Here is an 18,255-nt window from a genome sequence, read left to right as displayed (position 1 = left end):
GCCTGAAAAAAAAGGAGGCAATGGGCATGAGAGATCAGACGGCTTGTTTGCTCATGGCTGATCTTGAAGTTAACTGAGTGAGAGGAATTAAGAAAAAGAATTAGAGGGGTGGCTAGGTGGCTAGGTGGCGCAGTGGATAAAGGACCGGCCCTGGAGTCAGGAGTAGCTGGGTTCAAATCCGGTCTCAGACACTTAATAATTACCTAGCCCTGTGACCTTGAGCAAGCCACTTAACCCCATTGCCTTGCAAAAACCTAAAAAAAATAAATTTTGTTTTCACAAAGACAAGATAATTAGGTTCACTTTAAAATATGTAATTTGATTATTATAAAAAATAATGGGATGATTGAGGATTAAAAGTAAGAAACTACCCTCCCAGAAAAGATTTAGGGCTGTTGAAGTTATTTGGTTTACTATAAGCTGATAGAGGACAGGGGATATTCCAATTAGGCTGAGGGATTTTTGAGTGAGTAGCTTGCCTTCTCAAAAGTTAGTTATTTATAGTTAAAATCAAGGAGTATTAAATATCAAAACCTTTTAATGGAAAAATATATTGTGAAAAATCAAAGGTTCTCTGCATTTTTCTCTGGTTTCTTGGAAGATTTGTCACCTTTGGTGGTGTTATCCTGTTGTTTTTGTTTTTGTATAATGTTTAAAGGGACCCTCTAGTGTGAGAGCAGAGTGGGGTTCCCCCAGATTTTGGGGACCTCTCTGGTTCTAAATGCTCTGACTCCATTTATGTGTCTATGTGTGTTTGCTTTAAAAGACAGGCAGAGAGAAGCTCTCAGCTCTCTCTCTCAGGCCTGCTGTTCTCTGTATTGATTGGTCAATCTTCTTTCCATTCTCTCTTTTCAAAATTAGATCTTTTTTCCAAAACTCATGATTGGCACCAAAAAAGGAGATTTTTCCTGAGAATCATGTTGCTTTTGGAGAAGGGGTTCTATTATTTTCTCTTATTTTCTATTGTCTCTTTTCTGATCTGATAGACTAATACAATTTTATTTACTGATTTGGCAAATTATACTTATAAGGGACGTAGGATGAATTGAAATTGTCCCTAAAATTATTTTTTGGACTGGTCTTAATTAGCATGATAATATATACATAATAAAAAAAATTGGGGGGTGAGCAAGGAATGATAAACAGTAAAGGTAAATAATTGGTGGATACTACCTTGATATCTCAAAATGTGAAGAATCTCCAATTCCCAGAAGATTATTTTATCAATGAGGATATTGAGGTTAGAATAGCACTGCTACAGATAAGAAGGATTTGCAAACTTTTATATTTTGAAAAGGAAATGAATTTAAGGTAATTTTGGATATGTTTGGAATTTATAGGATTATTAAGAGAACTTTAAAGAAAATCTTGTAAACATAAAAAGGAATTTTAGAAACATTTGATCTCAAGAAAATTTTATGTATTACAGAATTTTAGGGAGTAAAGGGAATATACATTAAATTGAAATGTATTATGTATATTTAGTAAACTTTGTATAAGAACAGATTCAGACAATTTTTTGAAATTTTAATATTGTGTTACAGTAACAAACGATGGATGAATTGAAGTATCATCTATCACCTTTGTAAAGATTTGTTAAAAGAAAACTGGAGAATACTTTGCCAACAAGGTTATATTTCTCAAAGTCTTTTGGCTCAGAGATTGTGAAAAGCTGTGCTCTTGCATCTAGTGTTTCTTAAAGGGACTATTTATATGTAAGATCAAAGTAACTTATTTAATATCTGTTATTTAAGAAGAAGAAATTATATATGTATCCTGTAACCCTGGCATTGGTAAAAGTTCTACATTGAATTTTTTGAAATTATGATATATATAAAACTACATTGGATTTTTTAAATTATATATAAAACTAAATTCATAGAGAATCTTATTTTCTTTTTGAAAATAGGAGTGGGGCGGCTAGGTGGCGTAGTGGATAAAGCATCGGCCTTGGAGTCAGGAGTACCTGGGTTCAAATCCGGTCTCAGACACTTAATAATTACCTAGCTGTGTGGCCTTGGGCAAGCCACTTAACCCCATTTGCCTTGCAAAAAAAAAAACTAAAAGAAAAAAGAAAATAGGAGTGTATTTGAACAAGAGGAAAATAAGATTATAAAACAAAGATGTGAAAGAAAATTATGTGTAACAGATATTTAGTTATAAGGTTACCTTTAAGAGAATGAGATGTCAGCATGGAAACATTGTTTCATGTAGGTTAAGAATTTAAATGTTTAATTTTAAAACAGTAAAAATGGTAACCTTAGAAGAAGGTTGTATAAGAAATTGGGAATTTATAGCTTAACTGCAACTATTTCCAACAATGCTGAATAAATGTGAGAGGCTTCTAAAAATGATTGGGAGATTGAAAATTATGTTACCTGGGCAGCTAGGTGGCACAGTGGATAGAGCACAGGCCCTGCAGTCAGGAGAACCTGAGTTCAAATTTGACCTAAGACACTTAATAATTGCCTAGCTGTGTGGCCTTGAGCAAGCCACTTAACCCCATTGCCTTGCAAAAAAAAAAAAACAAAAAACCTAAAAGAAATTATGTTACCCATAGTTGGGCAATTTACCGATGAACAAGATGTTGAAAAGTTATATGATCTGGTTTTATCAATATAAGCTATTTTACTGTAATGATGTCAAAGCCTGGAGTTAATGATTGATTGCTCTATAGAGGTAATGAGGGAAAATATCTAAAGTTATGACACTCCAGGTTTCCTGAAATTTTTGAACAATGTGATGGACCTTATTCTAGACCTGTAGGCCCAAGTATAAATGCAATTTAAAAAAAATTATTTTTTAATCAAAAGAAAAGAATGAATTATATGCCTAATTAATGGTATTAATAGAACAGCTACAAACCCTTAACATTTTTACAGATAGTAAGTAATAGTTATCATGTGGTCAGATACATAGAAACAGCTTTTATTAAACAGCACCAATGAAGAATTATATCAACTCTTTAAAGATTTACAAGAAGTTATAAGAGATAGACATAATCATTTTTATTGAACACATACATTCCCACACTGGATTGCCTGGGCCCATATATGAAGGCAATCATAGGGTTGATCAATTAACCCTTCCACTTCTTATAAGCTTAGTAGAAGAGCAAGCTAGGCAGTCTCATAAAAATTTTTATCAGAATGCTTTTTTACTAAGGAAAGAATTTAAGATCACCAGAGAACAAACAAAGAATATAGTAATGTCCTGTCAACTACGCATGTCATATTTACCTACCCCTCCAAATTATTCTAAGAATCCTAGGGGCCAAGTTCCTAATGAATTGTGGCAGATGGATGTAACTCATTATACATCTTTTGGAAAAATGAAATTCATTCATGTTACTGTAGATACATTTGATTAATGCCCCATGGCAATGGCACAAAGTTCAGAGGCCATACAAGGTGTGATTGATCATTTATTCCATTGTTTTGCTATTGCAGGGATACCAAAATCCATAAAAACAGATAATGGTCCTGCATATACTTCTATGGCATTTAAACAATTCTGACTATATTACAATATACAACCTATTACAGGTATTCCCTATAACCCTACAGGTCAAACTTTAGTAGAAAGAAAACATAAAGATCTTAAGAAATTTCTGGAAGTGCAAAAGAAGGGGGAATATATAGGGACAAAGGGGAAACAAGGAAGGAGAGTAAATCTCACCTTATTTAGCATGAATTTTTTAACATTGAATGAAAAACAATACCTGCAGAAAGATTTTTTTAAGGATATGTAACATGAAGAGAAGGGCATGATTACATGGGAGGATCCTAAGACATCAACAATGAAAATGACTGGATCCATTATTAACCTGGGGTCAAGGGTATGCTTCTGTTTTGTCCACAGATGGAAAAACTATCTGGGTACCGGAAAGAAACATCAGACCATGCAGACCAGATGAATCAAGTAATACAGAAAATATATAATTTACACTTAAGAAATCAAAAAGGAAAAGATGAGAGGAGAATACATCATGGACTTGTGGGACAATTTATGACTCATGAACAATTTGGGAACTATAAAAGGAATTGAATATCAGACCTAAGTTCAAAACCCTCTGTGGGTCACCACTCTACAATGGGGAGAGAGTATGGCTGAAACTGTATTAATTGGGGAAGATGCAGATTATTTGGGATATAACAAAGTTCCTATTGGAGATATCAAAGAAGAGAAGCTGAGAAGAAAATTTAAGCATAATTTCTCTTGTTTAAATACTGTGACACCTATAAGTTTTTGTAAAACATGTATGGTTGAACCATGTGCTAAATTAAGTAAAACTAAACATTCAACTCATCCAAATATTTATTAACATGGGAACATTTAGGACCTTAGAAATATCAGGAATTCTATTTGAAGAAGGTGTTGGAGGAAGAAAGATATTTCCTGCAGAATTTCCTTGTTTAAATTTACATGCTTGAGATTTCAAACACAAATGTTTTTCACCCTGGGTTGCCTGTCATACCACAAATAGAAGAATTTATGATCATTCTATTTTTCTACAGGTGGGGAATTCTCCTGAGTTGTTCCATGGGGTATTCCAGGCTATATTAAACCAATTATGTACCCAGAAATAGGGTTAACTAATTCAGAGATATGGAAGGCTATGGCAGCTATAGATGAGATAAAGTATATACAATGGAACAAGATGTTGGACAAAATATCTTATGCAGAAAAGAAATTGTCTGTGACTGCATGCACAGGACCAGATATTGCCTTCATGATAGGATCTTTCAAAGATGTCAATATTATCATAGAAAAAAGGTGGATATAAAGTTAACTGTTATAATTGCACTATTCGAGCATGTATAAGGAAGTGGAGGATGATGATGTTGTTTTCATGATAAGAAAACCAAAATTTGCCAAAATATCCACCAAGGTAGAAGGCTGGTATATGTCTCCTGCTGATGAGTTCTTAGAAAAAAACATTAAAGAGAATTAGGCAGAAGAGATGTATTAGTTGCATTGTGTATCTTAGCAGCCATTATAGCAGCTACTTCAGGGTGATTATTTCTGTACAAGTAGGGAATAAAGAAAAAATTGGAAGCTAAATATATTCAAGAATTATCAGAAAAATGCTCAGGAGAGAATTAATGAAGATCTTTATCATTTGATTAATGCATTACAAACCTCTGTAATGAACACAAGGGACAATTGCAACATGATTATAAATTTTCTCCTATTTGTGTTACTCCTTTAAAATATGATACTTCATGGGGTGGCTAGATGGCACAGTGGATAGAGCACTAGCCCTGGAGTCAGGAGGACCTAAGTTCAAATCCAGACTCAGACATTTAATACTTACCCAGCTGTGTGGCCTTGGACAAGCCACTTAACCCCATTTGCCTTGCAAAAAAACAAAACCCTAAAAAAAAAGAATAAAAAAATATGACACTTCACTTATTCCATGGAATAACATAAAAAATTTTTTGAATGGAATATTGTATAATGATTTTATAACTATGGATATGAATCAATTGCATGAAATTGTTAATATTGCATTGGCACCTAGAATGGGATTGATAAAGTTTAACTTTGTTAATAGGTTTCAACATTTTCATTTTATGAACCTATTAGTGAGCATGCTTCCTGATATCTTTGCATTATTATTGATATTGTGTATTATACCCACTTGTATTAAACTCCTTTTGTCACTGGGACAAAACATAGATGTCCTGACACACCGCCTAAAGCTTCAGCATGCCTAAGACAGGGAAATCTGTAGAAGGCCGGACCCAGGGAGTGATATTCACATATCCTTGGTGATCTTCTTCATCAAAGGTATGTATGGATTATTGCTCATTGTATGGATCTGTTGGCTCACCAATGAATCTAGGGTAATCTGTGGCTCCAGGATAGTTGTAAAAGGTTTCTTTGATAGAGAAGTATGCATTTTTCTAAGAACAAATATTGTAAATTTACCCAGGAACTTGTAAAACTGGGTCTCTTTTAACTGGTCCTTCCTGAGATAAGTTTCTACTATAAAAAGTCTGAGTTTCCAAAAATACAATTGGTAGATTTTCACTTCCCAACCTTTCATGTTTGGATGTGTTTGGCTACCTGACTTGAGTCTCAGAAATTCATGTCCAGACCCACACCAGAGCTATTGCGGGCGATAGTATACCATGGAAACAATGTAAAGACTGGCAAATTGCCTTCTGTGGGGGGTGGGAGAGGGAAGTAAGATTAGGGGGAAAATTTTAAAACTTAAATAAAATCTTAAAAAAAAAAAGAAAAAAGAAATCAGGAGGGATAGGATTTCAGAGAAGTCTGGAAGTATTTGCATGAATTGATGCTGAGTGAGTTGAGCAGAACCAGAAGAACATTTTACACCTTAACAATAACATGGGGTGATGATCAACCTTGATGGCCTTGCTCACTCCATCAGTGCAATGATCAGGGACAATGTTAGGGTATCTGTGATGGAGAAGGAACTGTGGAGTTTAAACAAAGACCAAAGATTATTATCTACAATTTTTTTTGTTTGTTTTTGCAAGGCAATGGGGTTAAGTGGCTTGCCCAAGGCCACACAGCTGGGTAATTATTAAGTGTCTGAGGCTGGATTTGAACTCAGGTACTCCTAACTACAGGGCCAGTGCTCTATCCAACTGCACCACCTAGCTGCCCCTATCTGCAATTTTTAAAAAAAGTTGTCTTAGGTACTACATAATTTTGCTGTCTCTAATAATTTCTTCCTCAAGATATATATTTTCTCTCAACACATTCAATTTTGATCAATGCCTATCATGGAAAAAGTATAAAGATTATCATATTGCTTTCTGTTGGGGGGGAGGAGGAAGAAGGGGAAGGAAGGGGGGCAAATTGTAAAATTCAAAACCTTACCAAAAATGATAGGTAGAAATTACTATTTATATAATTGGAAAATAAATACATAATAAAAAAATAAATTCAATAAAACAGCAAAAAAGAAATAAATGTAGCTCTAATCTCAATTCTTATACTTTATAAGTTTTATTAAAAAACTTTTGATGTTTAAAAAACATATATATATATATATATATATATATATATATATATATATATAATCCCTGTCCTACTCCCCCTTACTTTTTTCTTCACTTTCCCTCTTATTTCCCTGCTGAGTGAAATGTATTTTGGCACCTAATTGTGTGTAGGTTTGTGCTAGTATGTTGTATTCTTCTCTTCTTTAACAAGTTCAGGAGAAAATGAAGTTCACTCCCTCCTGTCCTCTCATTTGTTTAGATTTCTTTTTATGCACCCTAATTATCAGAGATAATTGCCTACAATCCTCTATTTCATTAAAAGTCTATTTTTTCCCCATGTAGGAACAGTTTGGCCTTTTTTGTTATTTTTTGTTTTTGCAAGACAACGGGGTTAAGCAACTTGCCCAAGTTCACACTGCTGGGTAATTAAATGTGTGAGGCTGGATTTGAACTCGTGACTATCCTAGTCTCCTGACTATCCACTGCACCACCTAGCTGTCCCTCCCTGGTAAGAACAGTTTTGCAGAGTAAGTCTTACTTGACTATAAGCCCATATCATTTGCCTTCTGGAATATCATAGTCCAAAACTCTCCACTTCTTCAGAGTGACAGTGAGGAGTGTGACAAAATAGCTAAGTGAGTCTGGAGCTGGCAAGACCTGAACTTAAATCAGGTCTGTTATTTACTAGTTGTGTGACTCTGGAAAAGTCCTTAACTTAGATTTTTTCCAATTTCCTCAATTATAAAACAGAGATACTAATGGTACCTAATTCTGCAAACTGGGGATAATAATAATAGCCACTTTCACAGAAGTTCAAATGAGATAATGTTGGTAAGGTTCAAATGAAATCATATTTTAATAAAGATTTCTATGGTGTCTGATACATAGAAAGCACTACATAAATAATTTGGCCTTCCCCCTTTAGAGTGGTGCTAAATTATGGTGGCCTTGACCGTGACTCCTCAGGACTTGAATTTTTTCTTTCTACCTACTTGTGTTTTTTCTTTGAATTTTGGCTGTAATGTTAATGAGAGTTTTCATTTGGGAATTTCTTTTAGGAGATAACCAGTGGAGTCTTTTTACTTCTACTTCTGTTTCTTTTTTTTATCATTAAAGATATTATTTGAGTTTTGCAAATTTCCCCCGAATCTTACTTCCTTCCTCCCACCCTCCCCATGGAAAGTAATGTCAGTCTTTACTTTGTTTCCGTGTTTCTACTTCTGTTTCTAAGAGATGTGAGCAGTTTTAAGATTTCTTTTAATATGATGTCTAGGTTATTGCTTCAGTCATGGATTTCAAGTAGTCTAATGATGCTTAAAAGAAAATTTTCCTTTCTTTGATTTCCACATCAATTGTTTATGCTATGAGATACCTTACATTTTCTTCTATTTTTTAAATCTTTTGATTGACTGGCTGATAGGACCCAAGATACAGAATAAGTCACATGTTTTTGGACCTTACTAGTGTCCTTTTTTCTTTTTTTTTAAATAAAGGAGGGAGGAGAGAATGAGAGAAAATAAGTGATAATTGACCTTTTTTTAAGGTTTTTGCAAGGCAATGGGGTTAAGTGGCTTGCCCAAGGCCACACAGCTAAGTAATTATTAAATGTTTGAGGTCAGATTTGAACTCAGGTACTCCTGACTCCAGGGTTGGTGCTCTATCCACTGTGCCACTTAGCTGCCCCCAAATTGAACTTTTTTAAAAAAGAAGATATAGGGAAAATTAATGTGAATTACAGAGACAGCTAGGTGGTCCAGTGGATAGAGTGCCAGCCCTGGAATGAAGATGGCCTGAATTCAAATCTAGTCTCATAGTATGTAACCCTAGGTTTAACCCTGTTTACCTCAATTTCTCATGTATTAAATGAGCTGGAGAAGGAAATGATAAACCACAGCAGTTATATCTGCCAGGAAGACTTCAAATAGGGTCACAAAGAGTCAGATATGTCTGACAACAACAACAATTATATTTATAATTCATAGAACTAGAAGGGACCTCAGAGAATATTCAAATCTTATATTTTACAGTCAAGGAAACTGAAGCTTAGTGAGAAGCTTAGATTTGCTTCAAATTAGGAGCAGCATAGGTAAGAATTGAATGCAGGTCCTGTGACTCCAGAAGCAATGGTGTTTCTGCTATACCATATTGCACAAACCACAGAGATAAAAATTTCAGCTGGATCTTCAAGAATAGTAGAAATGAACATATAATGTATCTTAGGGCAGGATGGGTCAGTTGGGAGACCAGAGATAATGGAGAAGACAATGAAAAATGAGGAACATAGAAGTCCCTGCTTTACAGACAGATTGTATATATCAAGTTATTTGTAATTCAGATGTTGGAAACAATAAATTTTCCTACAGAAGTAATTTTAGAATTATTGGTTCAGGTTTTGAAGCTAGTTACTTTCACTAGTTGTCCCACATGCCTAGAATGTTCTCCCTCATCTATAGCTCCTAGCTCTCTTGACTTTTTTCAAGTTTCCTCTGAAATCCCACTTTTATTAAAGATTTTTCTCCCAGTCCTCCTCTTAGTGCCTTCCCTCTGAAACAACCTCTGATTTATTCTTATTTAATTATTTTTGGGTTTTTTTGCAAGGCAATGGGGTTAAGTGACTTGCCCAAAGTCACACAGCTAGGCAATTAAGTGTCTGAGGATGGTTTTGAACTCAGGTCCTTCTCTCTCCAGGGCTGGTGCTCTATCCATCCTCTATGCCACCAGGCTGCTCCCAAAACACAGACTAGACAGATAAGTAGATAATCTGTTAGTCTTTACATTGTTTCCATGCTATACATTGATCTAAGCTGAATGTGTATACTGTGTATACTGTTTTTACACACAATCACCTGCATGTTGTCTTGTCCATTAGACTCTGAGTCTAATTTTTTTTTATTAATTTTAAGGCAATGGGGTTAAGTGGCTTGCCCAAGGCCACACAGCTAGGTAATTAAGTGCCTGAGGCCGGATTTGAACTCAAGTTCAAGTCCTCCTGACTCCGGGGCTCTATCCACTGCACCACCTAGCTGCCAGGGTTTCTGTCTGTCTTCGCATCTGAGAACTTAGCAGAAGGCCCGCCGCCCCATGTCCCTTTGCAGGTGTGCCCGACCCTCCGTGACCCCTTTTAGGGTTGTCTTGGCAGAGCTTACTGGGGTGGTCTACCATCTCCTCCTCCAGCTCATTTTCCCGAGGAAGAAACTAAGACAAAAGGGCTTAAATGACAAGCTATTGAGTGACTCGAGTCACATTTGAACTCAAGTCAGAGGATCTGCGCACTGAGGCCAAGGACTGCGCGCTCTGGCGCCACCTAGCCGCCCGCACGCCGCAGGTGCTTGTTGAGAGGCAGCATCTGTGATTAAATATGACAACACTTTTTATGTAAAAGTGAAATGCGGCTATTACTGCCATCGGCCTCATCATTAGAAAACCGCAGAGGGAGCGATAGTACTGATTTAATAAAAAAAAAAGCAACAACTTAGCGGTAGACCCCGCCCAAATTGTCCTGCCACATGACGGGGGGCAGGGAGGCGGAAGCTGGCAGGAAGCTAGTACCCAGAATTCCTCTCGCTTCCGGGGAGGGGCTTTTGACCTTGAAGGAACGTCTTTAGGCCCGCGGAGGCGGGACGTGGCCCCCGAGGCTCTGTCCCCTCTCCAGCCAAGCCACGCCAACCTGGGACCGCGGGAAGGGCTCGGTGGCCCCTCCGCCTGCCCGCAGCGGGGATGCTTCCAGCCAGACCGGGGAGCGGACGGGAGGTGGGGCCGGGCCAGGCCCCTGGGGGCCCGAGCGCGGAGGAGGTGGGGGCGGGGCGGGGGCCTCCGGGAAGGGCCGAGCGAGGCGGGCCACAGGTCCGGCCCGGCCCGGAACCAACGGCCACCGCCCCTTCTCTGGCTCCTGGGAGCTTCAGCTGCCCAGTGACGGGGGCGGCCGGGCAGTTATCTGGGGAGACAGCCCTCCCTCCCGCCCCCAGCGTAAAAGCACGCCAGACCTTGTTTAAGACCCACCTGTGCTTTCTACTATGGCTATGTAACTCGGTTATCTCAATCCCTTTCCTTCCTGCCTCTTCCATTCCCCTCTCCTTCCTCTTCCCCTTCCCTCTTCTCTCCCTCACTTCCCCTCTTTGCTTTCCTTTCTTTTTTTTCCCCCCAAGGAATGTGACCAGGCAGAGAAAACAGATATGAGCTGAAGCGCGGGGTCTGGGGAAAGAGGCCCGAAGCAGGCTGGAGTGAGGTGATTGAAGACCAACCAGGCTGCAGAGATGGTTGACTCCACCAGGGTGTTAAGGCTTTTTAAAACCTTGCACAGGACTAGACAGCAAGTTTTTAAAAACGACGACAAAGCACTGGAAGCAGCAAGAAAAAAGATAAATGAAGAATTCAGAAAGAACAAAAATGAGACCTCCCCGGAGAAAATAGAAAATTTGATCAAGATAGGTTCTGATGTTGAATTAATACTCAGAAAATCGGTTATACAAGGCATTCACACAGATCACAACACTTTGAAATTAGTTCCCAGGAAAGATCTTCTTATAGAAAATACCCCTTACAATGATCCAGCCTAGAAGTCATGAATCTTCTTTGACAATTTATTGCATGCTAATTTTTAGATTATTTTAAGTCACTGGAAAAAATGACACTCTTTATACTAAACCATAGCTAAAAAACAATTTGAATGTGCATCTTAAATAGATTTTACACTGGAAGGACTTCATTGGGAAAAACTAATTGTACAACAGAATTACAATGCTTGACTACAGTTTACATGGGAAGGATATTTGGAAAAACAGGTTGAATGTCTTTGAAAAATACTTGCTAAGATGGTTCGTTTTCATAAGAAATCAGTTCATTTTTTTATTGTTATGCTCAGGTATGGCATATTGTGAATTTGTTTTGTGTTTTTGTGATTTTACCATGATTGAGACTTTTTTAAATTAAATTCTGACTTAAATTGTATATTCCTCAAAGTGTTAAATATAATCACAAATTTTAGCGTCCCAAGACATTGTTTTAATTACTGAAATTAAAGGGGAAAGGGGATGGTGGGGCCCTCAGCTAGATGGTGAAGTGGATAAGAGTGCTGGCCTTGTCAGACAGAACTGTGAACTTGGACAAGTCACATAATCCTGCTTGCCTGGAGAAAAATAATTAAAGGGAACAGAAATTACTTTATACATACACACTTTACAAACTGTAGTCTTTGTCTTTTATATTTATTCACCTAAGGAGGCAAAATGCATCTCCTTTTTTGAATATTAAATCCTTCCATGTGAACAAATAAATATCTTGACAATATTGAAAGCATCATAGTGAAACAAGTAAAACCTAATAATTCAGGAAGGTTTTTTTTTGTTTGTTTTTTTTACAAGGCAGTGGGGTTAAGTGGCTTGCCCAAGATCACACAGGCAGTTAAGTGTCTTGAGGCCAAATTTGAAGGAACTCAGATGCTCCTGACTCCACAGCTGGTGCTCTATCCACAATGCCACTTAGCTGCCACAAGTGATATTTTATTAAACCATATTCTTATTATCCTAGAAAGTTTTTCCTGGTTAATTTTGATGAAGGGGTGGTGGAAAATGTCATTTGGAAAATAACATATGCATTATTCTCAATAATTACCTAGCTGTGTGACCTTGGGCAAGTCACAACCCCACTGCCCTGCTAAAGTAAAAAAATTAATATTTCTTAATTGGTTTTTGTGGGGAAAAAAGAGAACACTATTTGGTAGTAGAAGATTGGCCTCCGCAGCTCCCCACCACCAACACCTAACTACCTGCTAGAAAATAAACAGGATCACAGTGCACTTTTAACACCATTTGATGAGCATAGATAATGTATTTGCCTCAAAATTAGGGGAAGGATTTTGTAGTGTCTTTTTACTGTTTGCTTCTCCCCATCACCTAATTCACTATTCTTTTTTTCACCATCACCACCCTCTATCATTTTATTGCTGCCTTTTGCTTTTATGTGACAATTTCCTACCCTGCCCTTTTCTCTAATACAGTAAAACAGTTCTGAATTATTTTATGTATTTTACCAATCATATGTAAAAATGATTTTCAGCATTCAATTTTGTAGTTTCCTCCCACCCAGTAATCTGATTTAATTATACATGTACAATCATGTGACACATTTTCATATTAGTCATGCTGTGAAAGAAAAATCAGAACAAAAAGGGAAAAAACCACAAGAAAGAAAATATTAAAATCAAAGTAGTTTGCTTTGATCTGCATTCAGATTTCAGTTATTTTTTTCAAGATGTGGATGACACTTTCCATAACCATTTTAGAATTGTCTTTGATCAATTTATTGCCGAGAAGAGCTAAGTCTATCCCCCACAATGTTGCTATTAAAGTGTACAATGTTCTGGTTCTGCTTATTTCAATCAGCATCAGTTCATTTCAATCTTGCCAGGTTTTTCTGAAATCTTCCTGCTCATTTTTCTTTTTTCACCTTTTCCATTTTTTTTATTAAAGATATTCTTTGAGTTTTACAATTTTCTCCCAATCTTGCTTCCCTCCTCCCACCCCACAGATAGCACTCCGTCAGTCTTTACTTTGTTTCCATGTTGTACCTTGATCCAAATTGGGTGTGATGAAAGAGAAATCATATCCTTAAAGAGAACAGAATTCTCAGAGGTAACCAGATCAGACAATAAGATATCTGGTTTTTTTTTCAAATTAAAGGGAATAATCCTTGTACTTTGTTCAAACTCCACAGCTCCCTAGCTGGATACAGATTCATCATTTCTTAAAGAGCAATAATATTCCACTGTACAACTTTAGTTTATAGGTATCCCTTCAATTTTGAATTCTTTGCCACTACAAAAAAAACTGCTTTGTATCTTGTACTTATCCCTCTTTTTTATTTTTTGATCCCTTTGGGATAAAGACCTAGTAGGGTCTACATCAAAGTGCTGGATCAAAGGGTTTGTACAGTTTTATTGACTTTTGGACTTGGTTCCAAATTGTTCTCCAGAATGGTTGAATTGGTTCAAAACTCCATCAGTGTATTACATTTACCATTTGCCTTTTCTGTCATATTAGCCAATCTGATAGGTGTGAAGTGGTGCCTCAGCATTTTTCATATTACTATAGATAGCTTTAATTTCATCTTAAAATTGCCTATTTGTATTTTTTGACCATTTATTGTGTTCCTCTAAATTTGACTCATTTTTCTATGTATTTTAGAAATGCCTTTATTAGAAACACTAACTGCAAAATTGTTTTCCAATTTTCTCCTTTCCTTCTAATCTTGGTTTTGTTTGTGCAAAAACTTTTCAATTAATGTAATCAAAATTATCCATTTTCCATTCCAAAATCTATCTCTTTGGTCATAAATTCTTCTCTCCATATCTGACAGGTACATGACTCCTTGCTCTTCTGATTGACTTATGATATCAACCTTTCTGTCTAAATTATGAACCTATTTAGACCCTGTCTTTGTAGAGAGTGTGAGATGTTGTTTTATGTCTAGTTTCTGCCGTATTTTCCCAAGATTTTTTGTTAATGAATTTCAAACAGATAGTATAGTTATTTACTACTTTTGTCTTTTCAACCTAACCTTTTCCATTGATCCACCATTCTATGTCTTAACGATTGCCAAATCATTTTGATAGTAGTTCAGAAATATTTACCCAACCTATCGGCTATACTCAGGATCATGCATGCCCTCTTCAGTAAAGTAGAGGTCTTGCATTTTCTAGTGTTAACTACATGTTGTCCAATTAAATATTACTGTTCTTTCCATATGGATTGTTGTGCTATGTAATTATATTGTCTTCTGGTTTCTACTTATTGGCATTTCATATATATATGAAATGCATACATGTTTCTCTAAATTTTTTTAAATTCATCAGGGCTTACAGCACAATTGTATTCAACATTTGTTTAGCCATTCCCTAGTCACCCTTTTTTTTCCTAGTTCTGTTTCCACACAAAAAAAAGCTACTCATAAACAAAATAAATGTTGTCAAGTTGTTTCTCTTAGTCTTACAGCTCTTCTATTAAATGGCTAGACTGCCCTTTCCCATTTATTCACCAGTAAGAACACAGGACTAGATTATACATTCTAATTTGATTGTACTATGAACCTTGATAAAAGTATTACTCAAACACAATATAATTTTACTACTGCATTGAAAATAAATATAGGGGCGGCTAGGTGGCGCAGTGGATGAAGCACTGGCCCTTGGAGTCAGGAGTACCTGGGTTCAAATCCGGTCTCAGACACTTAATAATTATCTAGCTGTGTGGCCTTGGGCAAGCCACTTAACCCCATTTGCCTTGCAAAAACATAAAAAAGTAAATATGAGAATGAAGTAAAAGGAATTAACACTTTTTATTATTGCAAATGCAGCATCATGCCATAGTTTCCTTAGTACAATTGTATATCTGTTCTTTTTGTGTCAAAAATTACAAGATATCTCCTTTTTCCAAAATTAAATACCTCCAAAATAGATTTATGTCCCATAAAGAACAGGAAAAGTGTAAATGATAGCATCCAAATCTGATTTCACTGATCTCCTGCCTGTGAATATCTATGCTTTATATTCTGGGGAAAGTCAGTTGATAAACCGGCCTTCTGAAGTTTATATATTCTGTATTGTAAAATCAGTAAAAGTTTATGGCTGTGGGGTACAAATTTTTCATTATAAAAAAATTAAGCATATTCACACCAACAAAAATGTTTAACAAACTTGGAAAAACTTGAGAAAATAAGCCTCTACACAAAGTAGTCATGGGAATAATTAGATACAAGTGCCCTTTTTTGACAACTAATCTTGTCTGACATTAGATGATCCCTACACCACACACACTCATACACAAATACACACATCCCACATTCAAGGTCCCTGTTTCATATGAAGATTACTTCATAGTTAAAAAACAACTCCTTTGCACAATCCCAGAACCTTGACTCAAATGAACTTTCTTGTCCTGGAGCTGATCTGGTTGTATGAGTTAAAGATTGTCTTATCTTTTACTTAAATTATATAGAGAGAGGTATATACCTGTATGAGATTTCCATCGGACCTGTGATTTCATAATATAGGGGACTTTTTCAAGAAATTCCTAAAGATTGTGATCAACTCCAAAATTTGCAGTCTTTAAGAGAGTTACGGGAGACATGGAGGCAAAGTGACTTTCCTTAGGGTCACATAGCTAGGCCTGGCAAAGGTAGGACTAGGATCCAGGTATCTCTGGCTGTTGCCCCCTCCTTCCTGTGCTATTCCCCAATCTTGCACTTTTTGTTCAAGAGATGGGTCTCCAAAGGAGTCAGCTACACTCAGTTCAAGTAATAACCCTGTGGGATTTATAATACTGTAGCTCCTGAATCCCTCTCAGTATATTTCATATTAACAATCTCAACCAACAGACTCAACATACTTTTAGTCAAGTTGCTTATTAAGATGATAGTCAAGACAGCCAGGTGGTGCTGTGGATAGAGCACTGGTCCTGGAGACAGGAGGACCTGAGTTCAAATCCAGCCTCAGACAATAATTCCCTAGCTGGATGACCTCGGGCAAGTCACTGAACCCCATTGCTTTAAATAAAATATTTTTTAAAAGCTGCTGGTATCATTCAAATTACAAAGCTGATTGACAAAAGAAAAAAAAAGCTGTTAGTCAAAATAGTTGGTACTATGCATTTCCCCTATAAAATGGGCTCAATTTCTGATATATGCAGTATATTTGCCACAGTCAAACTAACCCGGGAAAGACAGCTTTAAAAAGCCAAGGTCTCTCACTGCATCCAGGGCTATAGCCTCTGGACCTAGAGGGCTCTGGAGGAGAAAGTGAGGTTGGGACCTAGCACAGCATCCTCTCACTCAAATCCAATTCAAGTGCTTGTCAGAGCATCACCTCTCTGATGTTGTGTTCTTCCTTGAGAATGAACAACAAACAACACATGCAGCATATGTGCGTGAGGGGTTGGGGGTGGGAAAAGGGGCTGATAATGGGCTCAAACCCAGGCATACAAAGCAAGTAAGGCAAAGGAGCTACTCAAAACCCCTCAGGTCAGTTCTTTCTAGCTTTGTAGTTATCTTGTAGCTTCCCTAGGGTGAGCTGTTCACCTTAGTTCCAGCAAGCTTTCTTTAGTCTGTTGTTTGTGCTTCTTTCTGAAAAGAGGAGTCACACTCTAAAGCTACCTTCCCTAGAGCAACCATCTCTGCTCTCCCCTTTTGATGGAGATGCTTCCTTCTCTACCTGACAAAGCCTCTCCAGGAACACTGAAACAACCGTCTTTTCAGGCCTCCCAGGATCTTCTCTGTCCTTTCAGAACTCCAGTCCCTTGAACACTTCAGACTCAGGACACTGACACATCTATGATCAGGAAAAAACAAACACAAGAAGAGAGAGACAGCCATATATGTATATATATATATATATATTTGTATATACATATGTATGTGTATATATATTTAGATATTATACAGTGCTGCTCTGGCTGGTTGGTGGAAGGGACCAACTGCCCCTCCCTTACCTTCCTTCCAGGAAGCGATTCAAAACAGTCTTGTTTTACTTGCTGCCAGGAAATAAAAAGTAACAGAGGGCTATGTTACCCTTTTGTATATTTTCGGAGTTTCAGTCCAGTAGCCAATTAAGTATCTCTTCATTTCCCATTGCAAAATCCTGAGTCATAGGTTTTTCTGGCTCAACAACTGATCTGAGGACTCTCCATCAGTGAATGCATGTATGCCCTTTGGACATTATTATCTTAAAGTAGGCTCCCCCAAGTTTTATATGACCAATTGGAACCAGGCAGAGAATATCTGTAGATGCTGTAAGAAAGGCCCCTCTAGACAAGTTCATACACATTACTTAAGGGTGTAGAAAAGACACTTAGGAAGATGAAGCCAGGAAGAGCCTCACCAAAATCATTTAGAGAAGATCCAGGCGGAAGCCAAGAAAAATTTAAAGGCTTCTTGGGGATCAGTTTTTAAAATCCAGAAGGGGAAAATTCCAAAATGGGAAGAAAAGATGGTAACTAACAATTCGCATGCCTATTAAAAATATATATATATCTATAAGACTGCTTCATGTATGCATTGAGGATAAATATGAAATGGAAACAGGTTTTCATAGATCCTTCTCTATTGAAGACAATATCTTGACAAGATACAGGATTGACTGAAAGCATTCAACTCAGCCTCTATAATCAGGTTATCTACCATGCATATTTTAAGATTATAACAAATTCGGGGGCGGCTAGGTCGTGCAATGGATAGAGCATGGAACCAACCTGGAGTCAGGAGTACCTGAGTTCAAATGTGAACTCAGACA

General features: G+C 37.1%; 1 pseudogene; it reads left to right on the top strand.

Annotated features, from left to right (window-relative positions):
- Positions 1 to 15,102, top strand: part of LOC141502458 (complex III assembly factor LYRM7 pseudogene) — a 35,113-nt pseudogene extending 20,011 nt beyond the window's left edge.
- The last annotated feature ends 3,153 nt before the right edge of the window (positions 15,103 to 18,255 follow it).

This window comes from Macrotis lagotis, chromosome X (assembly GCF_037893015.1).
Source record: "Macrotis lagotis isolate mMagLag1 chromosome X, bilby.v1.9.chrom.fasta, whole genome shotgun sequence".
In the NCBI taxonomy this organism is placed as follows: Eukaryota; Metazoa; Chordata; class Mammalia; order Peramelemorphia; family Peramelidae; genus Macrotis; species Macrotis lagotis.
This window is presented reverse-complemented; position numbering and strand designations above follow the sequence as displayed.